General features: G+C 40.8%; 1 pseudogene; it reads right to left on the bottom strand.

The window, feature by feature from the left end:
- The window catches only part of LOC133535600 (dnaJ homolog subfamily C member 11-like), a 61,933-nt pseudogene that overhangs the window by 19,607 nt on the left and 14,477 nt on the right, over positions 1 to 27,849 (bottom strand).

The following is a 27,849-nucleotide window of genomic DNA, read 5'->3' on the forward strand; positions in this document are numbered from 1 at the left end:
TTAGTAACACACCCACTAATGGTCATTTATAGGTAAGTGTTGTGGGTCTTAGTATTGTGTTGCATGTTTACCTGCACAGTCTTAGTAACACACCCACTAATGGTCGTTTATAAGTGTTGTGGGTCTTAGTATTGTGTTGCATATTTACCTGCACAGTCTTAGTAACACACCCACTAATGGTCGTTTATAGGTAAGTGTTGTGGGTCTTAGTATTGTGTTGCATGTTTACCTGCACAGTCTTAGTAACACACCCACTAATGGTCGTTTATAAGTGTTGTGGGTCTTAGTATTGTGTTACATATTTACCTGCACAGTCTTAGTAACACACCCCACTAATGGTCGTTTATAGGTAAGTGTTGTGGGTCTTAGTATTGTGTTGCATATTTACCTGCACAGTCTTAGTAACACACCTACTAATGTCGTTTTAGGTAAGTGTTGTGGGTCTTAGTATTGTGTTGCATGTTTTACCCTGCACAGTCTTAGTAACACACCCACTATGGTCGTTTATAAGTGTTGTGGGTCTTAGTATTGTGTTGCATATTTACCTGCACAGTCTTAGTAACACACCCACTAATGGTCGTTTATAAGTGTTGTGGGTCTTAGTATTGTGTTGCATATTTACCTGCACAGTCTTAGTAACACACACCCACTAATGGTCGTTTATAGGTAAGTGTTGTGGGTCTTAGTATTGTGTTGCATATTTACCTGCACAGTCTTAGTAACACACCCACTAATGGTCGTTTATAGGTAAGTGTTGTGGGTCTTAGTATTGTGTTGCATGTTTACCTGCACAGTCTTAGTAACACACCCACTAATGGTCGTTTATAGGTAAGTGTTGTGGGTCTTAGTATTGTGTTGCATATTTACCTGCACAGTCTTAGTAACACACCCACTAATGGTCGTTTATAAGTGTTGTGGGTCTTAGTATTGTGTTGCATATTTACCTGCACAGTCTTAGTAACACACCCACTAATGGTCGTTTATAGGTAAGTGTTGTGGGTCTTAGTATTGTGTTGCATATTTACCTGCACAGTCTTAGTAACACACCCACTAATGGTCGTTTATAGGTAAGTGTTGTGGGTCTTAGTATTGTGTTACATATTTACCTGCACAGTCCTTAGTAACACACCCACTAATGTCTGTTTATAGGTAAGTGTTGTGGGTCTTAGTATTGTGTTGCATATTTACCTGCAGAGTCTTAGTAACACACCCACTAATGGTCGTTTATAGGTAAGTGTTGTGGGTCTTAGTATTGTGTTACATATTTACCTGCACAGTCTTAGTAACACACCCACTAATGTCTGTTTATAGGTAAGTGTTGTGGGTCTTAGTATTGTGTTGCATATTTACCTGCACAGTCTTAGTAACACACCCACTAATGTCTGTTTATAGGTAAGTGTTGTGGGTCTTAGTATTGTGTTGCATATTTACCTGCACAGTCTTAGTAACACACCCACTAATGTCTGTTTATAGGTAAGTGTTGTGGGTCTTAGTATTGTGTTACATATTTACCTGCACAGTCTTAGTAACACACCCACTAATGGTCGTTTATAGGTAAGTGTTGTGGGTCTTAGTATTGTGTTGCATATTTACCTGCACAGTCTTAGTAACACACCCACTAATGGTCTGTTTATAGGTAAGTGTTGTGGGTCTTAGTATTGTGTTGCATATTTACCTGCACAGTCTTAGTAACACACCCACTAATGGTCGTTTATAGGTAAGTGTTGTGGTCTTAGTATTGTGTTGCATATTTACCTGCACAGTCTTAGTAACACACCCACTAATGGTCGTTTATAGGTAAGTGTTGTGGGTCTTAGTATTGTGTTGCATATTTACCTGCACAGTCTTAGTAACACACCCACTAATGGTCGTTTATAGGTAAGTGTTGTGGGTCTTAGTATTGTGTTGCATATTTACCTGCACAGTCTTAGTAACACACCCCACTAATGGTCGTTTCATAGGTAAGTGTTGTGGGTCTTAGTATTGTGTTGCATATTTACCTGCGCAGTCTTAGTAACACACCCACTAATGGTCGTTTATAGGTAAGTGTTGTGGGTCTTAGTATTGTGTTGCATATTTACCTGCACAGTCTTAGTAACACACCCACTAATGGTCGTTTATAGGTAAGTGTTGTGGGTCTTAGTATTGTGTTGCATATTTACCTGCACAGTCTTAGTAACACACCCACTAATGGTCGTTCATAGGTAAGTGTTGTGGGTCTTAGTCTTGTGTTGCATATTTACCTGCGCAGTCTTAGTAACACACCCACTAATGGTCGTTTATAGGTAAGTGTTGTGGGTCTTAGTATTGTGTTGCATATTTACCTGCACAGTCTTAGTAACACACCCACTAATGGTCGTTTATAACTAAGTGTTGTGGGTCTTAGTATTGTGTTGCATATTTACTTGCACAGTCTTAGTAACACACCCACTAATGGTCGTTTATAGGTAAATGTTGTGGGTCTCAGTATTGTGTTACATATTTACCTGCACAGTCTTAGTAACAAACCCACTAATGGTCGTTTATAGGTAAGTGTTGTGGGTCTTAGTATTGTGTTGCATATTTACCTGCACAGTCTTAGTAACACACCCACTAATGGTCGTTTATAGGTAAGTGTTGTGGGTCTTAGTATTGTGTTGCATATTTACCTGCACAGTCTTAGTAACACACCCACTAATGGTCGTTTATAGGTTAAGTGTTGTGGGTCTTAGTATTGTGTTGCATATTTACCTGCACAGTCTTAGTAACACACCCACTAATGGTCGTTTATAGGTAAGTGTTGTGGGTCTTAGTATTGTGTTGCATATTTACCTGCACAGTCTTAGTAACACACCCACTAATGGTCGTTTATAGGTAAGTGTTGTGGGTCTTAGTATTGTGTTGCATATTTACCTGCACAGTCTTAGTAACACACCCACTAATGGTCGTTTATAGGTAAGTGTTGTGGGTCTTAGTATTGTGTTACATATTTACCTGCACAGTCTTAGTAACACACCCACTAATGGTCGTTTATAGGTAAGTGTTGTGGGTCTTAGTATTGTGTTGCATATTTACCTGCACAGTCTTAGTAACACACCCACTAATGGTCGTTTATAGGTAAGTGTTGTGGATCTTAGTAATTGTGTAACACACCCACTAATGGCCGTTTATAGGTAAGTGTTGTGGGTCTTAGTATTGTGTTGCATATTTACCTGCACAGTCTTAGTAACACACCCCACTAATGGTCGTTTATAGGTAAGTGTTGTGGGTCTTAGTATTGTGTTACATATTTACCTGCACAGTCTTAGTAACACACCCACTAATGGTCGTTTATAGGTAAGTGTTGTGGGTCTTAGTATTGTGTTGCATATTTACCTGCACAGTCTTAGTAACACACCCACTAATGGTCATTTATAGGTAAGTGTTGTGGGTCTTAGTATTGTGTTGCATATTTACCTGGACAGTCTTAGTAACACACCCACTAATGGTCGTTTATAGGTAAGTGTTGTGGGTCTTAGTATTGTGTTGCATATTTACCTGCACAGTCTTAGTAACACACCCACTAATGGTCGTTTATAGGTAAGTGTTGTGGTCTTAGTATTGTGTTACATATTTACCTGCACAGTCTTAGTAACACACCCACTAATGGTCGTTTATAGTTAAGTGTTGTGGGTCTTAGTATTGTGTTGCATATTTACCTGCACAGTCTTAGTAACACACCCACTAATGGTCGTTTATAGGTAAGTGTTGTGGGTCTTAGTATTGTGTTGCATATTTACCTGCACAGTCTTAGTAACATACCCACTAATGGTCGTTTATAGGTAAGTGTTGTGGGTCTTAGTATTGTGTTGCATATTTACCTGCACAGTCTTAGTAACACACCCACTAATGGTCGTTTATAGTTAAGTGTTGTGGGTCTTAGTATTGTGTTGCATATTTACCTGCACAGTCTTAGTAACACACCCACTAATGTCTGTTTATAGGTAAGTGTTGTGGGTCTTAGTATTGTGTTGCATATTTACCTGCACAGTCTTAGTAACACACCCACTAATGGTCGTTTATAGGTAAGTGTTGTGGGTCTTAGTATTGTGTTACATATTTACCTGCAGAGTCTTAGTAACACACCCACTAATGGTCGTTTATAGGTAAGTGTTGTGGGTCTTAGTATTGTGTTGCATATTTACCTGCACAGTCTTAGTAACACACCCACTAATGGTCGTTTATAGGTAAGTGTTGTGGGTCTTAGTATTGTGTTACATATTTACCTGCACAGTCTTAGTAACACACACACTAATGGTCGTTTATAGGTAAGTGTTGTGGGTCTTAGTATTGTGTTGCATATTTACCTGCACAGTCTTAGTAACACACCCACTAATGGTCGTTTATAGGTAAGTGTTGTGGGTCTTAGTATTGTGTTGCATATTTACCTGCACAGTCTTAGTAACACACCCACTAATGTCTGTTTATAGGTAAGTGTTGTGGGTCTTAGTATTGTGTTGCATATTTACCTGCAGAGTCTTAGTAACACACCCACTAATGGTCGTTTATAGGTAAGTGTTGTGGGTCTTAGTATTGTGTTGCATATTTACCTGCACAGTCTTAGTAACACACCCACTAATGGTCGTTTATAGGTAAGTGTTGTGGGTCTTAGTATTGTGTTACATATTTACCTGCACAGTCTTAGTAACACACACACTAATGGTCGTTTATAGGTAAGTGTTGTGGGTCTTAGTATTGTGTTGCATATTTACCTGCACAGTCTTAGTAACACACCCACTAATGGTCGTTTATAGGTAAGTGTTGTGGGTCTTAGTATTGTGTTACATATTTACCTGCACAGTCTTAGTAACACACCCACTAATGGTCGTTTATAGGTAAGTGTTGTGGGTCTTAGTATTGTGTTGCATATTTACCTGCACAGTCTTAGTAACACACCCACTAATGGTAGTTTATAGGTAAGTGTTGTGGGTCTTAGTATTGTGTTACATATTTACCTGCACAGTCTTAGTAACACACCCACTAATGGTCGTTTATAGGTAAGTGTTGTGGGTCTTAGTATTGTGTTGCATATTTACCTGCACAGTCTTAGTAACACACCCACTAATGGTCGTTTATAGGTAAGTGTTGTGGGTCTTAGTATTGTGTTGCATATTTACCTGCACAGTCTTAGTAACACACCCACTAATGGTCGTTTATAGGTAAGTGTTGTGGGTCTTAGTATTGTGTTACATATTTACCTGCACAGTCTTAGTAACACACCCACTAATTGTCGTTTATAGGTAAGTGTTGTGGGTCTTAGTATTGTGTTACATATTTACCTGCACAGTCTTAGTAACACACCCACTAATGGTCGTTTGTAGCTAAGTGTTGTGGGTCTTAGTTTTGTGTTGCATATTTACCTGCACAGTTTTAGTAACACACCCACTAATGGTCGTTTATAGGTAAGTGTTGTGGGTCTTAGTATTGTGTCGCATATTTACCTACACAGTCTTAGTAACACACCCACTAATGGTCGTTTATAGGTAAGTGTTGTGGGTCTTAGTATTGTGTTGCATGTTTACCTGCACAGTCTTAGTAACACACCTACTAATGGTCGTTTATAAGTGTTGTGGGTCTTAGTATTGTGTTGCATATTTACCTGCACAGTCTTAGTAACACACCCACTAATGGTCGTTTATAAGTGTTGTGGGTCTTAGTATTGTGTTACATATTTACCTGCACAGTCTTAGTAACACACCCACTAATGGTCGTTTATAGGTAAGTGTTGTGGGTCTTAGTATTGTGTTGCATATTTACCTGCACAGTCTTACTAACACACCCACTAATGGTCGTTTATAGGTAAGTGTTGTGGGTCTTAGTATTGTGTTGCATATTTACCTGCACAGTCTTAGTAACACACCCACTAATGGTCGTTTATAGGTAAGTGTTGTGGGTCTTAGTATTGTGTTGCATATTTACCTGCACAGTCTTAGTAACACACCCACTAATGGTCGTTTGTAGCTAAGTGTTGTGGGTCTTAGTATTGTGTTGCATATTTACCTGCACAGTCTTAGCAACACACCCACTAATGGTCGTTTATAGGTAAGTGTTGTGGGTCTTAGTATTGTGTTGCATATTTACCTGCACAGTCTTACTAACACACCCACTAATGGTCGTTTATAGGTAAGTGTTGTGGGTCTTAGTATTGTGTTGCATATTTACCTGCACAGTCTTAGTAACACACCCACTAATGGCCGTTTACAGGTAAGTGTTGTGGGTCTTAGTATTGTGTTACATATTTACCTGCACAGTCTTAGTAACACACCCACTAATGGTCGTTTATAGGTAAGTGTTGTGGGTCTTAGTATTGTGTTGCATATTTACCTGCACAGTCTTAGTAACACACCCACTAATGGTCATTTATAGGTAAGTGTTGTGGGTCTTAGTATTGTGTTGCATATTTACCTGCACAGTCTTAGTAACACACCCACTAATGGTCGTTTATAAGTGTTGTGGGTCTTAGTATTGTGTTGCATATTTACCTGCACAGTCTTAGTAACACACCCACTAATGGTCGTTTATAGGTAAGTGTTGTGGGTCTTAGTATTGTGTTGCATATTTACCTGCACAGTCTTAGTAACACACCCACTAATGGTCGTTTATAGGTAAGTGTTGTGGGTCTTAGTATTGTGTTGCATGTTTACCTGCACAGTCTTAGTAACACACCCACTAATGGCCGTTTACAGGTAAGTGTTGTGGGTCTTAGTATTGTGTTACATATTTACCTGCACAGTCTTAGTAACACACCCACTAATGGTCGTTTATAGTTAAGTGTTGTGGGTCTTAGTATTGTGTTGCATATTTACCTGCACAGTCTTAGTAACACACCCACTAATGGTCGTTTATAGGTAAGTGTTGTGGGTCTTAGTATTGTGTTGCATATTTACCTGCACAGTCTTAGTAACACACCCACTAATGGTCGTTTATAGGTAAGTGTTGTGGGTCTTAGTATTGTGTTACATATTTACCTGCACAGTCTTAGTAACACACCCACTAATGGTCGTTTATAGTTAAGTGTTGTGGGTCTTAGTATTGTGTTGCATATTTACCTGCACAGTCTTAGTAACACACCCACTAATGGTCGTTTATAGGTAAGTGTTGTGGGTCTTAGTATTGTGTTGCATATTTACCTGCACAGTCTTAGTAACACACCCACTAATGGTCGTTTATAGGTAAGTGTTGTGGGTCTTAGTATTGTGTTACATATTTACCTGCACAGTCTTAGTAACACACCCACTAATGGTCGTTTATAGGTAAGTGTTGTGGGTCTTAGTATTGTGTTGCATATTTACCTGCACAGTCTTAGTAACACACCCACTAATGGTCGTTTATAGTTAAGTGTTGTGGGTCTTAGTATTGTGTTGCATATTTACCTGCACAGTCTTAGTAACACACCCACTAATGGTCGTTTATAGGTAAGTGTTGTGGGTCTTAGTATTGTGTTGCATATTTACCTGCACAGTCTTAGTAACACACCCACTAATGGTCGTTTATAGGTAAGTGTTGTGGGTCTTAGTATTGTGTTGCATATTTACCTGCACAGTCTTAGTAACACACCCACTAATGTCTGTTTATAGGTAAGTGTTGTGGGTCTTAGTATTGTGTTGCATATTTACCTGCACAGTCTTAGTAACACACCCACTAATGTCTGTTTATAGGTAAGTGTTGTGGATCTTAGTATTGTGTAACACACTCACTAATGGCCGTTTATAGGTAAGTGTTGTGGGTCTTAGTATTGTGTTGCATATTTACCTGCACAGTCTTAGTAACACACCCACTAATGGTCGTTTATAGGTAAGTGTTGTGGGTCTTAGTATTGTGTTGCATATTTACCTGCACAGTCTTAGTAACACACCCATTAATGGTCATTTATAGGTAAGTGTTGTGGGTCTTAGTATTGTGTTGCATATTTACCTGCACAGTTTTAGTAACACACCCACTAATGGTCGTTTATAGGTAAGTGTTGTGGGTCTTGGTATTGTGTTGCATGTTTACCTGCACAGTCTTAGTAACACACCCACTAATGGTCGTTTATAAGTGTTGTGGGTCTTAGTATTGTGTTGCATATTTACCTGCACAGTCTTAGTAACACACCCACTAATGGTTGTTTATAGGTAAGTGTTGTGGGTCTTAGTATTGTGTTGCATATTTACCTGCACAGTCTTAGTAACACACCCATTAATGGTCATTTATAGGTAAGTGTTGTGGGTCTTAGTATTGTGTTGCATATTTACCTGCACAGTCTTAGTAACACACCCACTTATGGTCGTTTATAGGTAAGTGTTGTGGGTCTTAGTATTGTGTTGCATATTTACCTGCACAGTCTTAGTAACACACCCACTAATGGTCGTTTATAGGTAAGTGTTGTGGATCTTAGTATTGTGTAACACACCCACTAATGGCCGTTTATAGGTAAGTGTTGTGGGTCTTAGTATTGTGTTGCATATTTACCTGCACAGTCTTAGAAACACACCCACTAATGGTCATTTATAGGTAAGTGTTGTGGGTCTTAGTATTGTGTTGCATATTTACCTGCACAGTCTTAGTAACACACCCACTAATGGTCATTTATAGGTAAGTGTTGTGGGTCTTAGTATTGTGTTGCATATTTACCTGCACAGTCTTAGTAACACACCCACTAATGGTCATTTATAGGTAAGTGTTGTGGGTCTTAGTATTGTGTTGCATGTTTACCTGCACAGTCTTAGTAACACACCCACTAATGGTCATTTATAGGTAAGTGTTGTGGGTCTTAGTATTGTGTTGCATGTTTACCTGCACAGTCTTAGTAACACACCCACTAATGGTCGTTTATAAGTGTTGTGGGTCTTAGTATTGTGTTGCATATTTACCTGCACAGTCTTAGTAACACACCCACTAATGGTCATTTATAGGTAAGTGTTGTGGGTCTTAGTATTGTGTTGCATGTTTACCTGCACAGTCTTAGTAACACACCCACTAATGGTCGTTTATAAGTGTTGTGGGTCTTAGTATTGTGTTGCATATTTACCTGCACAGTCTTAGTAACACACCCACTAATGTCTGTTTATAGGTAAGTGTTGTGGGTCTTAGTATTGTGTTGCATATTTACCTGCAGAGTCTTAGTAACACACCCACTAATGGTCGTTTATAGGTAAGTGTTGTGGGTCTTAGTATTGTGTTGCATATTTACCTGCAGAGTCTTAGTAACACACCCACTAATGGTCGTTTATAGGTAAGTGTTGTGGGTCTTAGTATTGTGTTGCATATTTACCTGCGGAGTCTTAGTAACACACCCACTAATGGTCGTTTATAGGTAAGTGTTGTGGGTCTTAGTATTGTGTTGCATATTTACCTGCACAGTCTTAGTAACACACCCACTAATGGCGGTTTATAGGTAAGTGTTGTGGGTCTTGGTATTGTGTTGCATATTTACCTGCACAGTTTTAGTAACACACCCACTAATGGTCGTTTATAAGTGTTGTGGGTCTTAGTATTGTGTTGCATATTTACCTGCACAGTCTTAGTAACACACCCACTAATGGTCGTTTATAGGTAAGTGTTGTGGGTCTTAGTATTGTGTTGCATATTTACCTGCACAGTCTTAGTAACACACCCACTAATGGTCGTTTATAAGTGTTGTGGGTCTTAGTATTGTGTTACATATTTACCTGCACAGTCTTAGTAACACACCCATTAATGGTCATTTATAGGTAAGTGTTGTGGGTCTTAGTATTGTGTTGCATATTTACCTGCACAGTCTTAGTAACACACCCACTAATGGTCGTTTATAGGTAAGTGTTGTGGGTCTTAGTATTGTGTTGCATATTTACCTGCACAGTCTTAGTAACACACCCACTAATGGTCGTTTATAGGTAAGTGTTGTGGGTCTTAGTATTGTGTTGCATATTTACCTGCACAGTCTTAGTAACACACCCACTAATGGTCATTTATAGGTAAGTGTTGTGGGTCTTAGTATTGTGTTGCATATTTACCTGCACAGTCTTAGTAACACACCCACTAATGGTCGTTTATAAGTGTTGTGGGTCTTAGTATTGTGTTGCATATTTACCTGCACAGTCTTAGTAACACACCCACTAATGGTCGTTTATAGGTAAGTGTTGTGGGTCTTAGTATTGTGTTGCATATTTACCTGCACAGTCTTAGTAACACACCCACTAATGGTCGTTTATAAGTGTTGTGGGTCTTAGTATTGTGTTACATATTTACCTGCACAGTCTTAGTAACACACCCATTAATGGTCATTTATAGGTAAGTGTTGTGGGTCTTAGTATTGTGTTGCATATTTACCTGCACAGTCTTAGTAACACACCCACTAATGGCCGTTTATAGGTAAGTGTTGTGGGTCTTAGTATTGTGTTGCATATTTACCTGCACAGTCTTAGTAACACACCCACTAATGGTCGTTTATAGGTAAGTGTTGTGGGTCTTAGTATTGTGTTGCATATTTACCTGCACAGTCTTAGTAACACACCCACTAATGGTCATTTATAGGTAAGTGTTGTGGGTCTTAGTATTGTGTTGCATATTTACCTGCACAGTCTTAGTAACACACCCACTAATGGTCGTTTATAGGTAAGTGTTGTGGGTCTTAGTATTGTGTTGCATATTTACCTGCACAGTCTTAGTAACACACCCACTAATGGTCGTTTATAGGTAAGTGTTGTGGGTCTTAGTATTGTGTTGCATATTTACCTGCACAGTCTTAGTAACACACCCACTAATGTCTGTTTATAGGTAAGTGTTGTGGATCTTAGTATTGTGTAACACACTCACTAATGGCCGTTTATAGGTAAGTGTTGTGGGTCTTAGTATTGTGTTGCATATTTACCTGCACAGTCTTAGTAACACACCCACTAATGGTCGTTTATAGGTAAGTGTTGTGGGTCTTAGTATTGTGTTGCATATTTACCTGCACAGTCTTAGTAACACACCCACTAATGGTCGTTTATAGGTAAGTGTTGTGGGTCTTAGTATTGTGTTGCATATTTACCTGCACAGTCTTAGTAACACACCCATTAATGGTCATTTATAGGTAAGTGTTGTGGGTCTTAGTATTGTGTTGCATATTTACCTGCACAGTTTTAGTAACACACCCACTAATGGTCGTTTATAGGTAAGTGTTGTGGGTCTTGGTATTGTGTTGCATGTTTACCTGCACAGTCTTAGTAACACACCCACTAATGGTCGTTTATAAGTGTTGTGGGTCTTAGTATTGTGTTGCATATTTACCTGCACAGTCTTAGTAACACACCCACTAATGGTCGTTTATAGGTAAGTGTTGTGGGTCTTAGTATTGTGTTGCATATTTACCTGCACAGTCTTAGTAACACACCCATTAATGGTCATTTATAGGTAAGTGTTGTGGGTCTTAGTATTGTGTTGCATATTTACCTGCACAGTCTTAGTAACACACCCACTTATGGTCGTTTATAGGTAAGTGTTGTGGGTCTTAGTATTGTGTTGCATATTTACCTGCACAGTCTTAGTAACACACCCACTAATGGTCGTTTATAGGTAAGTGTTGTGGATCTTAGTATTGTGTAACACACCCACTAATGGCCGTTTATAGGTAAGTGTTGTGGGTCTTAGTATTGTGTTGCATATTTACCTGCACAGTCTTAGAAACACACCCACTAATGGTCATTTATAGGTAAGTGTTGTGGGTCTTAGTATTGTGTTGCATATTTACCTGCACAGTCTTAGTAACACACCCACTAATGGTCATTTATAGGTAAGTGTTGTGGGTCTTAGTATTGTGTTGCATGTTTACCTGCACAGTCTTAGTAACACACCCACTAATGGTCATTTATAGGTAAGTGTTGTGGGTCTTAGTATTGTGTTGCATGTTTACCTGCACAGTCTTAGTAACACACCCACTAATGGTCGTTTATAAGTGTTGTGGGTCTTAGTATTGTGTTGCATATTTACCTGCACAGTCTTAGTAACACACCCACTAATGGTCATTTATAGGTAAGTGTTGTGGGTCTTAGTATTGTGTTGCATGTTTACCTGCACAGTCTTAGTAACACACCCACTAATGGTCGTTTATAAGTGTTGTGGGTCTTAGTATTGTGTTGCATATTTACCTGCACAGTCTTAGTAACACACCCACTAATGGTCGTTTATAGGTAAGTGTTGTGGGTCTTAGTATTGTGTTGCATGTTTACCTGCACAGTCTTAGTAACACACCCACTAATGGTCGTTTATAAGTGTTGTGGGTCTTAGTATTGTGTTACATATTTACCTGCACAGTCTTAGTAACACACCCACTAATGGTCGTTTATAGGTAAGTGTTGTGGGTCTTAGTATTGTGTTGCATATTTACCTGCACAGTCTTAGTAACACACCTACTAATGGTCGTTTATAGGTAAGTGTTGTGGGTCTTAGTATTGTGTTGCATGTTTACCTGCACAGTCTTAGTAACACACCCACTAATGGTCGTTTATAAGTGTTGTGGGTCTTAGTATTGTGTTGCATATTTACCTGCACAGTCTTAGTAACACACCCACTAATGGTCGTTTATAAGTGTTGTGGGTCTTAGTATTGTGTTGCATATTTACCTGCACAGTCTTAGTAACACACCCACTAATGGTCGTTTATAGGTAAGTGTTGTGGGTCTTAGTATTGTGTTGCATATTTACCTGCACAGTCTTAGTAACACACCCACTAATGGTCGTTTATAGGTAAGTGTTGTGGGTCTTAGTATTGTGTTGCATGTTTACCTGCACAGTCTTAGTAACACACCCACTAATGGTCGTTTATAGGTAAGTGTTGTGGGTCTTAGTATTGTGTTGCATATTTACCTGCACAGTCTTAGTAACACACCCACTAATGGTCGTTTATAAGTGTTGTGGGTCTTAGTATTGTGTTGCATATTTACCTGCACAGTCTTAGTAACACACCCACTAATGGTCGTTTATAGGTAAGTGTTGTGGGTCTTAGTATTGTGTTGCATATTTACCTGCACAGTCTTAGTAACACACCCACTAATGGTCGTTTATAGGTAAGTGTTGTGGGTCTTAGTATTGTGTTACATATTTACCTGCACAGTCTTAGTAACACACCCACTAATGTCTGTTTATAGGTAAGTGTTGTGGGTCTTAGTATTGTGTTGCATATTTACCTGCAGAGTCTTAGTAACACACCCACTAATGGTCGTTTATAGGTAAGTGTTGTGGGTCTTAGTATTGTGTTACATATTTACCTGCACAGTCTTAGTAACACACCCACTAATGTCTGTTTATAGGTAAGTGTTGTGGGTCTTAGTATTGTGTTGCATATTTACCTGCACAGTCTTAGTAACACACCCACTAATGTCTGTTTATAGGTAAGTGTTGTGGGTCTTAGTATTGTGTTGCATATTTACCTGCACAGTCTTAGTAACACACCCACTAATGTCTGTTTATAGGTAAGTGTTGTGGGTCTTAGTATTGTGTTACATATTTACCTGCACAGTCTTAGTAACACACCCACTAATGGTCGTTTATAGGTAAGTGTTGTGGGTCTTAGTATTGTGTTGCATATTTACCTGCACAGTCTTAGTAACACACCCACTAATGGTCGTTTATAGGTAAGTGTTGTGGGTCTTAGTATTGTGTTGCATATTTACCTGCACAGTCTTAGTAACACACCCACTAATGGTCGTTTATAGGTAAGTGTTGTGGGTCTTAGTATTGTGTTGCATATTTACCTGCACAGTCTTAGTAACACACCCACTAATGGTCGTTTATAGGTAAGTGTTGTGGGTCTTAGTATTGTGTTGCATATTTACCTGCACAGTCTTAGTAACACACCCACTAATGGTCGTTTATAGGTAAGTGTTGTGGGTCTTAGTATTGTGTTGCATATTTACCTGCACAGTCTTAGTAACACACCCACTAATGGTCGTTCATAGGTAAGTGTTGTGGGTCTTAGTCTTGTGTTGCATATTTACCTGCGCAGTCTTAGTAACACACCCACTAATGGTCGTTTATAGGTAAGTGTTGTGGGTCTTAGTATTGTGTTGCATATTTACCTGCACAGTCTTAGTAACACACCCACTAATGGTCGTTTATAGGTAAGTGTTGTGGGTCTTAGTATTGTGTTGCATATTTACCTGCACAGTCTTAGTAACACACCCACTAATGGTCGTTCATAGGTAAGTGTTGTGGGTCTTAGTCTTGTGTTGCATATTTACCTGCGCAGTCTTAGTAACACACCCACTAATGGTCGTTTATAGGTAAGTGTTGTGGGTCTTAGTATTGTGTTGCATATTTACCTGCACAGTCTTAGTAACACACCCACTAATGGTCGTTTATAACTAAGTGTTGTGGGTCTTAGTATTGTGTTGCATATTTACTTGCACAGTCTTAGTAACACACCCACTAATGGTCGTTTATAGGTAAATGTTGTGGGTCTCAGTATTGTGTTACATATTTACCTGCACAGTCTTAGTAACAAACCCACTAATGGTCGTTTATAGGTAAGTGTTGTGGGTCTTAGTATTGTGTTGCATATTTACCTGCACAGTCTTAGTAACACACCCACTAATGGTCGTTTATAGGTAAGTGTTGTGGGTCTTAGTATTGTGTTGCATATTTACCTGCACAGTCTTAGTAACACACCCACTAATGGTCGTTTATAGTTAAGTGTTGTGGGTCTTAGTATTGTGTTGCATATTTACCTGCACAGTCTTAGTAACACACCCACTAATGGTCGTTTATAGGTAAGTGTTGTGGGTCTTAGTATTGTGTTGCATATTTACCTGCACAGTCTTAGTAACACACCCACTAATGGTCGTTTATAGGTAAGTGTTGTGGGTCTTAGTATTGTGTTGCATATTTACCTGCACAGTCTTAGTAACACACCCACTAATGGTCGTTTATAGGTAAGTGTTGTGGGTCTTAGTATTGTGTTACATATTTACCTGCACAGTCTTAGTAACACACCCACTAATGGTCGTTTATAGGTAAGTGTTGTGGGTCTTAGTATTGTGTTGCATATTTACCTGCACAGTCTTAGTAACACACCCACTAATGGTCGTTTATAGGTAAGTGTTGTGGATCTTAGTATTGTGTAACACACCCACTAATGGCCGTTTATAGGTAAGTGTTGTGGGTCTTAGTATTGTGTTGCATATTTACCTGCACAGTCTTAGTAACACACCCACTAATGGTCGTTTATAGGTAAGTGTTGTGGGTCTTAGTATTGTGTTACATATTTACCTGCACAGTCTTAGTAACACACCCACTAATGGTCGTTTATAGGTAAGTGTTGTGGGTCTTAGTATTGTGTTGCATATTTACCTGCACAGTCTTAGTAACACACCCACTAATGGTCATTTATAGGTAAGTGTTGTGGGTCTTAGTATTGTGTTGCATATTTACCTGGACAGTCTTAGTAACACACCCACTAATGGTCGTTTATAGGTAAGTGTTGTGGGTCTTAGTATTGTGTTGCATATTTACCTGCACAGTCTTAGTAACACACCCACTAATGGTCGTTTATAGGTAAGTGTTGTGGGTCTTAGTATTGTGTTACATATTTACCTGCACAGTCTTAGTAACACACCCACTAATGGTCGTTTATAGTTAAGTGTTGTGGGTCTTAGTATTGTGTTGCATATTTACCTGCACAGTCTTAGTAACACACCCACTAATGGTCGTTTATAGGTAAGTGTTGTGGGTCTTAGTATTGTGTTGCATATTTACCTGCACAGTCTTAGTAACATACCCACTAATGGTCGTTTATAGGTAAGTGTTGTGGGTCTTAGTATTGTGTTGCATATTTACCTGCACAGTCTTAGTAACACACCCACTAATGGTCGTTTATAGTTAAGTGTTGTGGGTCTTAGTATTGTGTTGCATATTTACCTGCACAGTCTTAGTAACACACCCACTAATGTCTGTTTATAGGTAAGTGTTGTGGGTCTTAGTATTGTGTTGCATATTTACCTGCACAGTCTTAGTAACACACCCACTAATGGTCGTTTATAGGTAAGTGTTGTGGGTCTTAGTATTGTGTTACATATTTACCTGCAGAGTCTTAGTAACACACCCACTAATGGTCGTTTATAGGTAAGTGTTGTGGGTCTTAGTATTGTGTTGCATATTTACCTGCACAGTCTTAGTAACACACCCACTAATGGTCGTTTATAGGTAAGTGTTGTGGGTCTTAGTATTGTGTTACATATTTACCTGCACAGTCTTAGTAACACACACACTAATGGTCGTTTATAGGTAAGTGTTGTGGGTCTTAGTATTGTGTTGCATATTTACCTGCACAGTCTTAGTAACACACCCACTAATGGTCGTTTATAGGTAAGTGTTGTGGGTCTTAGTATTGTGTTGCATATTTACCTGCACAGTCTTAGTAACACACCCACTAATGTCTGTTTATAGGTAAGTGTTGTGGGTCTTAGTATTGTGTTGCATATTTACCTGCAGAGTCTTAGTAACACACCCACTAATGGTCGTTTATAGGTAAGTGTTGTGGGTCTTAGTATTGTGTTGCATATTTACCTGCACAGTCTTAGTAACACACCCACTAATGGTCGTTTATAGGTAAGTGTTGTGGGTCTTAGTATTGTGTTACATATTTACCTGCACAGTCTTAGTAACACACACACTAATGGTCGTTTATAGGTAAGTGTTGTGGGTCTTAGTATTGTGTTGCATATTTACCTGCACAGTCTTAGTAACACACCCACTAATGGTCGTTTATAGGTAAGTGTTGTGGGTCTTAGTATTGTGTTACATATTTACCTGCACAGTCTTAGTAACACACCCACTAATGGTCGTTTATAGGTAAGTGTTGTGGGTCTTAGTATTGTGTTGCATATTTACCTGCACAGTCTTAGTAACACACCCACTAATGGTAGTTTATAGGTAAGTGTTGTGGGTCTTAGTATTGTGTTACATATTTACCTGCACAGTCTTAGTAACACACCCACTAATGGTCGTTTATAGGTAAGTGTTGTGGGTCTTAGTATTGTGTTGCATATTTACCTGCACAGTCTTAGTAACACACCCACTAATGGTCGTTTATAGGTAAGTGTTGTGGGTCTTAGTATTGTGTTGCATATTTACCTGCACAGTCTTAGTAACACACCCACTAATGGTCGTTTATAGGTAAGTGTTGTGGGTCTTAGTATTGTGTTACATATTTACCTGCACAGTCTTAGTAACACACCCACTAATTGTCGTTTATAGGTAAGTGTTGTGGGTCTTAGTATTGTGTTACATATTTACCTGCACAGTCTTAGTAACACACCCACTAATGGTCGTTTGTAGCTAAGTGTTGTGGGTCTTAGTTTTGTGTTGCATATTTACCTGCACAGTTTTAGTAACACACCCACTAATGGTCGTTTATAGGTAAGTGTTGTGGGTCTTAGTATTGTGTCGCATATTTACCTACACAGTCTTAGTAACACACCCACTAATGGTCGTTTATAGGTAAGTGTTGTGGGTCTTAGTATTGTGTTGCATGTTTACCTGCACAGTCTTAGTAACACACCTACTAATGGTCGTTTATAAGTGTTGTGGGTCTTAGTATTGTGTTGCATATTTACCTGCACAGTCTTAGTAACACACCCACTAATGGTCGTTTATAAGTGTTGTGGGTCTTAGTATTGTGTTACATATTTACCTGCACAGTCTTAGTAACACACCCACTAATGGTCGTTTATAGGTAAGTGTTGTGGGTCTTAGTATTGTGTTGCATATTTACCTGCACAGTCTTACTAACACACCCACTAATGGTCGTTTATAGGTAAGTGTTGTGGGTCTTAGTATTGTGTTGCATATTTACCTGCACAGTCTTAGTAACACACCCACTAATGGTCGTTTATAGGTAAGTGTTGTGGGTCTTAGTATTGTGTTGCATATTTACCTGCACAGTCTTAGTAACACACCCACTAATGGTCGTTTGTAGCTAAGTGTTGTGGGTCTTAGTATTGTGTTGCATATTTACCTGCACAGTCTTAGCAACACACCCACTAATGGTCGTTTATAGGTAAGTGTTGTGGGTCTTAGTATTGTGTTGCATATTTACCTGCACAGTCTTACTAACACACCCACTAATGGTCGTTTATAGGTAAGTGTTGTGGGTCTTAGTATTGTGTTGCATATTTACCTGCACAGTCTTAGTAACACACCCACTAATGGCCGTTTACAGGTAAGTGTTGTGGGTCTTAGTATTGTGTTACATATTTACCTGCACAGTCTTAGTAACACACCCACTAATGGTCGTTTATAGGTAAGTGTTGTGGGTCTTAGTATTGTGTTGCATATTTACCTGCACAGTCTTAGTAACACACCCACTAATGGTCATTTATAGGTAAGTGTTGTGGGTCTTAGTATTGTGTTGCATATTTACCTGCACAGTCTTAGTAACACACCCACTAATGGTCGTTTATAAGTGTTGTGGGTCTTAGTATTGTGTTGCATATTTACCTGCACAGTCTTAGTAACACACCCACTAATGGTCGTTTATAGGTAAGTGTTGTGGGTCTTAGTATTGTGTTGCATATTTACCTGCACAGTCTTAGTAACACACCCACTAATGGTCGTTTATAGGTAAGTGTTGTGGGTCTTAGTATTGTGTTGCATGTTTACCTGCACAGTCTTAGTAACACACCCACTAATGGCCGTTTACAGGTAAGTGTTGTGGGTCTTAGTATTGTGTTACATATTTACCTGCACAGTCTTAGTAACACACCCACTAATGGTCGTTTATAGTTAAGTGTTGTGGGTCTTAGTATTGTGTTGCATATTTACCTGCACAGTCTTAGTAACACACCCACTAATGGTCGTTTATAGGTAAGTGTTGTGGGTCTTAGTATTGTGTTGCATATTTACCTGCACAGTCTTAGTAACACACCCACTAATGGTCGTTTATAGGTAAGTGTTGTGGGTCTTAGTATTGTGTTACATATTTACCTGCACAGTCTTAGTAACACACCCACTAATGGTCGTTTATAGTTAAGTGTTGTGGGTCTTAGTATTGTGTTGCATATTTACCTGCACAGTCTTAGTAACACACCCACTAATGGTCGTTTATAGGTAAGTGTTGTGGGTCTTAGTATTGTGTTGCATATTTACCTGCACAGTCTTAGTAACACACCCACTAATGGTCGTTTATAGGTAAGTGTTGTGGGTCTTAGTATTGTGTTACATATTTACCTGCACAGTCTTAGTAACACACCCACTAATGGTCGTTTATAGGTAAGTGTTGTGGGTCTTAGTATTGTGTTGCATATTTACCTGCACAGTCTTAGTAACACACCCACTAATGGTCGTTTATAGGTAAGTGCTGTGGGTCTTAGTATTGTGTTGCATATTTACCTGCACAGTCTTAGTAACACACCCACTAATGGTCGTTTATAGGTAAGTGTTGTGGGTCTTAGTATTGTGTTACATATTTACCTGCACAGTCTTAGTAACACACCCACTAATGGTCGTTTATAGGTAAGTGCTGTGGGTCTTAGTATTGTGTTGCATATTTACCTGCACAGTCTTAGTAACACACCCACTAATGGTCGTTTATAGGTAAGTGTTGTGGGTCTTAGTATTGTGTTACATATTTACCTGCACAGTCTTAGTAACACACCCACTAATGGTCGTTTATAGGTAAGTGTTGTGGGTCTTAGTATTGTGTCACATATTTACCTGCACAGCCAGAGTGAAGTGGCTGCTCTTGGTGTCCCGCACTACACTAGTAGTCATGGCACTGTTGGGCCCCCAGCGCCACTGAAGATAACCCATGGTGTTGTGGTCCAGGTGGCGTGCTGCCATCAAAGAACAACTGGGGCGTACACCCCGGGGGGAGAACTGCAGGCCGCACTGCGCTGTCAAGAAACTGAGCGGAGGAAGAAGAGAGACATAAAGCCGTGTCCTCCAGATCCTCGCCTGCAGGGGCCATACCATCGCTGAGTGACATTACGGAACACCTTCAGCCCGATGAGAGGCCCCAGGATGTCTCCGGCCCCCAACTCCACCTGCATAGAAGAAGGAGCGCTCGCAGGGAGACAGATGGTGCCACGGCGGCCACATTGTGTGTACCTCCCCCCAGCCTCTGGCAGACGTAACCCTGCGCACGGTCCATGTTGATGTTGCCCCCACCGTTGCCGTTATGTGTGGAGAGAGAGCCAGACAGCACCGCCGTGTCCGAGCTGGTCAGAGGAGCCTGCGACAAAAGACCACCGAGCAAATAAAACACACTTTTTTAGTCCACGGGTCATTGTCAGCGGCTCTGGCGACGTGGGGGCGGGGCTTGTGACACGTTGCGTAATGTACGGCAAGAGAGGGTTAGGTCATGACACTTTCCATAATTGGAGATGGTGTTTTTGGGTCATGTGACAAAGAGATCACCCAGGGAGGTGATCAAGGGCGATGGGTCAAATGCAGAGAAAAATTTGGGGTGACAATCATTGGTACTTTTACATGAACTTAACAAAGCTAAACTGTCAATGTTTTGTTCGGACGCCGTAGAACAGAGTACCGTATTTTTCGGACTATAAGCCGCACTTCAAATCCTTCAATTTTCTCCAAAATCGACAATCTACATCATTATTTTGGTTGTGCTTACCGACCCCTAAGCTATTTTATTTGGTACATGGTGTAATAATAAGTGTGACCAGTAGATGGCAGTCACACATAAGAGATACATGCAGACTGCAATATGATGGCAGTAAACAACACTAACATTTAATAGGTTCCTTTGAGAATATAGAACGTTACACAAGGCGCTCAAAAATCTGCCAAAATGTTTTAGTCAATGTTTTGTTCGGACGCCGTAGAACAGAGTACCGTATTTTTCGGACTATAAGCCGCACTTCAAATCCTTCAATTTTCTCAAAAATCAACAAGTGCACCTTATAACCCGGTGCGCCTAATCTACATCATTATTTTGGTTGTGCTTACCGACCCCTAAGCTATTTTATTTGGTACATGGTGTAATAATAAGTGTGACCAGTAGATGGCAGTCACACATAAGAGATACATGCAGACTGCAATATGATGGCAGTAAACAACACTAATATTTAATAGGTTCCTTTGAGAATATAGAACGTTACACAAGGCGCTCAAAAATCTGCCAAAATGTTTTAGTCAATGTTTTGTTCGGACGCCGTAGAACAGAGTACCGTATTTTTCGGACTATAAGCCGCACTTCAAATCCTTCAATTTTCTCAAAAATCGACAAGTGCGCCTTATAACCCGGTGCGCCTAATCTACATCATTATTTTGGTTGTGCTTACCGACCCCTAAGCTATTTTATGTGGTACATGGTGTAATAATAAGTGTGACCAGTAGATGGCAGTCACACATAAGAGATACATGCAGACTGCAATATGATGGCAGTAAACAACACTAACATTTAATAGGTTCCTTTGAGAATATAGAACGTTACACAAGGCGCTCAAAAATCTGCCAAAATGTTTTAGTCAATGTTTTGTTCGGACGCCGTAGAACAGAGTCCCGTATTTTTCGGACTATAAGCCGCACTTCAAATCCTTCAATTTTCTCAAAAATCAACAAGTGCACCTTATAACCCGGTGCGCCTAATCTACATCATTATTTTGGTTGTGCTTACCGACCCCTAAGCTATTTTATTTGGTACATGGTGTAATAATAAGTGTGACCAGTAGATGGCAGTCACACATAAGAGATACATGCAGACTGCAATATGATGGCAGTAAACAACACTAATATTTAATAGGTTCCTTTGAGAATATAGAACGTTACACAAGGCGCTCAAAAATCTGCCAAAATGTTTTAGTCAATGTTTTGTTCGGACGCCGTAGAACAGAGTACCGTATTTTTCGGACTATAAGCCGCACTTCAAATCCTTCAATTTTCTCAAAAATCGACAAGTGCGCCTTATAACCCGGTGCGCCTAATCTACATCATTATTTTGGTTGTGCTTACCGACCCCTAAGCTATTTTATGTGGTACATGGTGTAATAATAAGTGTGACCAGTAGATGGCAGTCACACATAAGAGATACATGCAGACTGCAATATGATGGCAGTAAACAACACTAACATTTAATAGGTTCCTTTGAGAATATAGAACGTTACACAAGGCGCTCAAAAATCTGCCAAAATGTTTTAGTCAATGTTTTGTTCGGACGCCGTAGAACAGAGTACCGTATTTTTCGGACTATAAGCCGCACTTCAAATCCTTCAATTTTCTCAAAAATCGACAAGTGCGCCTTATAACCCGGTGCGCCTAATCTACATCATTATTTTGGTTGTGCTTACCGACCCCTAAGCTATTTTATTTGGTACATGGTGTAATAATAAGTGTGACCAGTAGATGGCAGTCACACATAAGAGATACATGCAGACTGCAATATGATGGCAGTAAACAACACTAACATTTAATAGGTTCCTTTGAGAATATAGAACGTTACACACGGCGCTCAAAAATCTGCCAAAATGTTTTAGTAGGACTTTGGTAAGCTATGAAGCCGCACCGGGGTATTATTATGGTGTGTGTGTATAAGGTGTGTGAATTATATTTATATAGCGCTTTTCTCTAGTGACTCAAAGCGCTTTACATAGTGAAACCCAATATCTAAGTTACATTTAAACCAGTGTGGGTGGCACTGGGAGCAGGTGGGTAAAGTGTCTTGCCCAAGGACACAACGGCAGTGACTAGGATGACGGAAGCGGGAATCGAACCTGCAACCCTCAAGTTGCTGGCACGGCCGCTCTACCAACCGAGCTACGCCGCCCATAGTAAGACATATTATCTGGCCTTTTGTTTCACAATATTATGCAAGAGCAACTTTTCTTACCTTCTGTTACCTGCTGATCTGTATTTGAGATCTGCATAAGTCCTGAAAATTTGCATGGCGACAGCGTAATGGATAAGCTTCTTCTTTTTCTCTATTTTCTTGTTATGTGACATTCATGTTGCCATTTCTATTATAAAGTAGTGTAAAGTTCTTAAGTTCTCAGCTGCATTGGGGCGGAGGCGTTGTACACCCTGGACAAGTCGCCACCTCATCGCAGGGCCAACACAGATAGACAGACGACATTCACACTCACATTCACACACTAGGGAGCATTTAGTGTTGCCAATGTGATAGAAAAATGACTTATTTACTCGTTTAAATAGATGATGTTCTTTGAACTGTTTACCAAAAGCTGTTTATTATGCTTATGAATTAAGAGACACTTAATCCTGATAAAGCTCTGTCTTCTAATGTCTAATTGTCATGTCATATTCTAAAGCAGGCAGAACAGGCTGGAATGGACGCATGTGTCGTTCTGGTTTGGTCTCGCTTTGCAAAGCTCGTTATTATTTCTTGTTACTTTAATAAATCATTTTGAAGCCATTTGTCACTAAGGGATTGTCTTTAAGAAATTTCCACGACAACAGTCAACCTATCCCCAGGTGCATGTCTTTGGAAGTGGGAGGGGCCTATCCCCAGGTGCATGTCTTTGGAGGTGGGAGGGGCCTATCCCCAGGTGCATGTCTTTGGAGGTGGGAGGGGCCTATCCCTAGGTGCATGTCTTTGGAGGTGGGAGGGGCCTATCCCCAGGTGCATGTCTTTGGAGGTGGGAGGGGCCTATCCCCAGGTGCATGTCTTTGGAGGTGGGAGGGGCCTATCCCCAGGTGCATGTCTTTGGAGGTGGGAGGGGCCTATCCCCAGGTAAATGTCTTTGGAGGTGGGAGGGGCCGATCCCCAGGTAAATGTCTTTGGAGGTGGGAGGAGCCTATCCCCAGGTGCATGTCTTTAGAGGTGGGAGGAGCCTATCCCCAGGTGCATGTCTTTAGAGGTGGGAGGAGCCTATACCCAGGTGCATGTCTTTGGAGGTGGGAGGAGCCTATCCCCAGGTGAATGTCTTTGGAGGTGGGAGGTGCCTATCCCCAGGTGAATGACTTTGGATGTGGGAGGGGCCTATCCCCAGGTGCATGTCTTTAGAGGTGGGAGGAGCCTATACCCAGGTGGATGTCTTTGGAGGTGGGAGGAGCCTATCCCCAGGTGCATGTTGTTTGAGGTGGGAGGTGCTTATCCCCAGGTGAATTTCTTTGGAGGTGGGAGGGGCCTATCCCCAGGTGCATGTCTTTGGTGGTGGGAGGGGCCTATCCCCAGGTGCATGTCTTTGGAGGTGGGAGGGGCCTATCCCCAGGTAAATGTCTTTGGAGGTGGGAGGGGCCTATCCCCAGGTGCATGTCTTTGGAGGTGGGAGGAAGCCGGCGCAGTCACGGGTAGAACATGCAAACTCCACACAGAAAGATTCCGAGGCCGGGATTGAACCCAGGACTACTCAGGACCTTTGTATTGTGAGGCGCATGAACCAACCCCTCCCGCACCGTGCTGCCCTGTTTTATATTGGTTTTATATTTATTCATGTTTTGTTTTTAATTCAGTCATTGGTGGAGCTAAGGATGATATTTGAATATTTTTTGCAACATTGTTGTGCAGCACTTTGGAAACATTTCTGTCGTTTAAACGTGTGATTCACATAAAGTGGATTGGATTGTGAAGTCTCGTATTAGTGTTCCTAAAAATAGATATACCGGCCCCTAGACACATTTTTTTTCTCTAAATTTGGCCGCCAGGGTGAAAATAATTGCCCAGGCCTGCTACAGGCATACCTTGGTAAAATGAGGACTGAATGAAGTCCTTGGCAGGAGTACCTGTTTCCCCTCACCTGACTCAAGGCTAACTACTGCTTGTAAGTCACATGTTTATGATTAAGTCAATAATTGAACGTAGTTTATTATGTCTTCCCTCACTTTGGCGTGCATGGTGCACCTTATTGGACGTGTTTGCCAGTGGGTGTTTGAGCTTGTACGCTGAAATCACGATGGTTGGAAGTAGAACTGGTCAGGTCCCCCGCCCACAGTACCTCTATGGATTGGGAGATGTGCATCTTATTGATCTCAACGTGAGGAAAGCCTCCACCCGGCATCTCCTCAAAGTCCTCATCGTAACGGTCAAAGAGGTCCGTGGCGTCCACGCCCACGCTGATGGTGCCCTGTGTAGAAATGACATCATCAGGAGATCACGACGGCCCAGTTTGGGCCCGGGATAAGAAAACCTTGGGGTTTGTTCTTTGCTGCAATCTCCTCTCTTCTCTTTCTCGCTGGAGACGTTCATACTCCTCTCGAATTTCTGCGGGGGTTCTTTTTCGTTCCACCACCTGCAGAGAGCATATTGAGGATGATGATGATGATGATGATGACAGTGTGGTTAAACATTGAATCAGCAGAAGTCTTACCTCCCAACCTTCCACTTCCAGGCCTTTCTTCCCGAAAAGGTCGTAGATGGTCCGAGCATGAGGGTCACTCAACACTGGGGGAAACATATTAGTCGCTCTTTATTCTTGCTCCATTCATTTTTTCATCTAACTTACGGTTTTGGGATTTATTTCTATACATAGTGCTGGTCAAAAGTTTTCGAACACCTCATTTATAGCAATGAGTCCAAACATTTCACTAGTAACACTTATTTATGTATGATTCAAAGGGGAACATTATCACCAAACCTATGCAAGCGTCAATATATACCTTGATGTTGCAGAAAAAAGACCATGTATTTTTTTTAACCGATTTCCGAACTCTAAAACGGGTGAATTTTGGCAAATTAAACGCCTTTCTGTTTATCGGTCTTTTAGTGATGACGTCAGAACGTGACGTCACCGAGGTAACACACCCGCCATATCCATTTTCACATTACAAACACCGGGTCTCAGCTCTGTTATTTTCCGTTTTTTCGACTATTTTTTGGAACCTTGGAGACATCATGCCTAGTCGGTGTGTGAACACTAACAGGGAGGGATTCAAGTTGCACCACCGGCCCCAAGATGAGAAAGTGTCTGCCGCCAGACCCCCATTGAATGTACCAAAGTGTCTTCACATTTTACCGGCGATGCTAAGACAGACATGGCACAGAGATGTATGGATAACCTGCAGATGCATTTGCAACGATTAAGTCAACTAAATCACAAAGGTGAGTTTTGTTGATGTCGTTTACTTATGTGCTAATCAGACATATTTGGTCACGGCATGACTGCCAGCTAATCGATGCTAACATGCTATTTACGCTAGCTGTATGTACATTTGAAACTAGATACCCACATTTAATGCGAAACAAACACTTACCAATCGACGGATTTAAGTTGCTCCCAGTGTCACAAGATGCGAAAGTCCTGATCGTTTTTGTCCGCACATTTTACCGGCGATGCTAATAAGGCAGCCATGCTATGGGTCACTTCATTAGGTACACCCACGCTATGGCCGAATAGCGTCAATAGCTATTCGCTCAATAGCTTCAATTTCGTTTTCGCTATCTGCCTCCATACTCCGACCATCTGTTTCAATACATGCGTAATCTGTTGAATCGCATAAGCCGCTGAAATCCGAGTCTGATTCTGAGCTAAGGTCGCTATTTTTTGAACCGATTTCCGAACTCTAAAACAGGTGAATTTGGGCAAATTAAACGCCTTTCTGTTTATCGGTCTTTTAGTGATGACGTCAGAACGTGACGTCACCGAGGTAACACACCCGCCATATCCATTTTCACATTACAAACACCGGGTCTCAGCTCTGTTATTTTCCGTTTTTTCGACTATTTTTTGGAACCTTGGAGACATCATGCCTAGTCGGTGTGTCAACACTAACAGGGAGGGATTCAAGTTGCACCACCGGCCCCAAGATGAGAAAGTGTCTGCCGCCAGACCCCCATTGAATGTACCAAAGTGTCTTCACATTTTACCGGCGATGCTAAGACAGACATGGCACAGAGATGTATGGATAACCTGCAGATGCATTTGCAACGATTAAGTCAACTAAATCACAAAGGTGAGTTTTGTTGATGTTGTTGACTTATGTGCTAATCAGACATATTTGGTCACGGCATGACTGCCAGCTAATCGATGCTAACATGCTACGCTAATCGATGCTAACATGCTATTTACGCTAGCTGTATGTACATTTGAAACTAGATACCCACATTTAGTGCTAAACAAACACTTACCAATCGACGGATTTAAGTTGCTCCAGTGTCACAAGATGCGAAAGTCCTGATCGTTTTTGTCCGCACATTTTACCGGTGATGCTAATAAGGCAACCATGCTATGGGTCACTTCATTAGGTACACCCACGCTATGGCCGAATAGCGTCAATAGCTATTCGCTCAATAGCTTCAATTTCGTTTTCGCTATCTGCCTCCATACCCCCGACCATCTGTTTCAATACATGCGTAATCTGTTGAATCGCATAAGCCGCTGAAATCCGAGTCTGAATCTGAGCTAATGTCGCTATATCTTGCTGTGGTAACCGCCATGTTGTTTACATTGGCAGCCCTGTTTGACGTCACAGGGAAATCAATCATCAATCATCAATCAATGTTTATTTATATAGCCCCAAATCACAAATGTCTCAAAGGACTGTACAAATCATTACGACTACAACATCCTCGGAAGAACCCACAAAAGGTAAAGGGAAACTCACACCCAGTGGGCAGGGAGAATTCACATCCAGTGGGACGTCATTGACAATGCTGACTATGAGAAACCTTGGAGAGGACCTCCCCCCCCCCCCTCCAGGGGACTGAAAACAATGGATGTCGAGCGGGTCTAACATGATACTGTGAAAGTTCAATCCATAGTGGCTCCAACACAGCCGTGAGAGTTCAGTTCAAAGCGGATCCAAGACTGCAGCGAGAGTCCCGTCCACAGGAGATAGTGGTTCCGAAGACAGCGAAAATAAGGCACTTTAAAGCTTTATTTGGGGATATTCCAGGAGGTGTAAAATTTTGAAAAAAACTTCAAAAAATACAACGAACCACTGGGAACTGATTTTTATTATTTTTAACCCTTTTAAAATTGTG

Source organism: Nerophis ophidion, linkage group LG16 (assembly GCF_033978795.1).
Source record: "Nerophis ophidion isolate RoL-2023_Sa linkage group LG16, RoL_Noph_v1.0, whole genome shotgun sequence".
In the NCBI taxonomy this organism is placed as follows: Eukaryota; Metazoa; Chordata; class Actinopteri; order Syngnathiformes; family Syngnathidae; genus Nerophis; species Nerophis ophidion.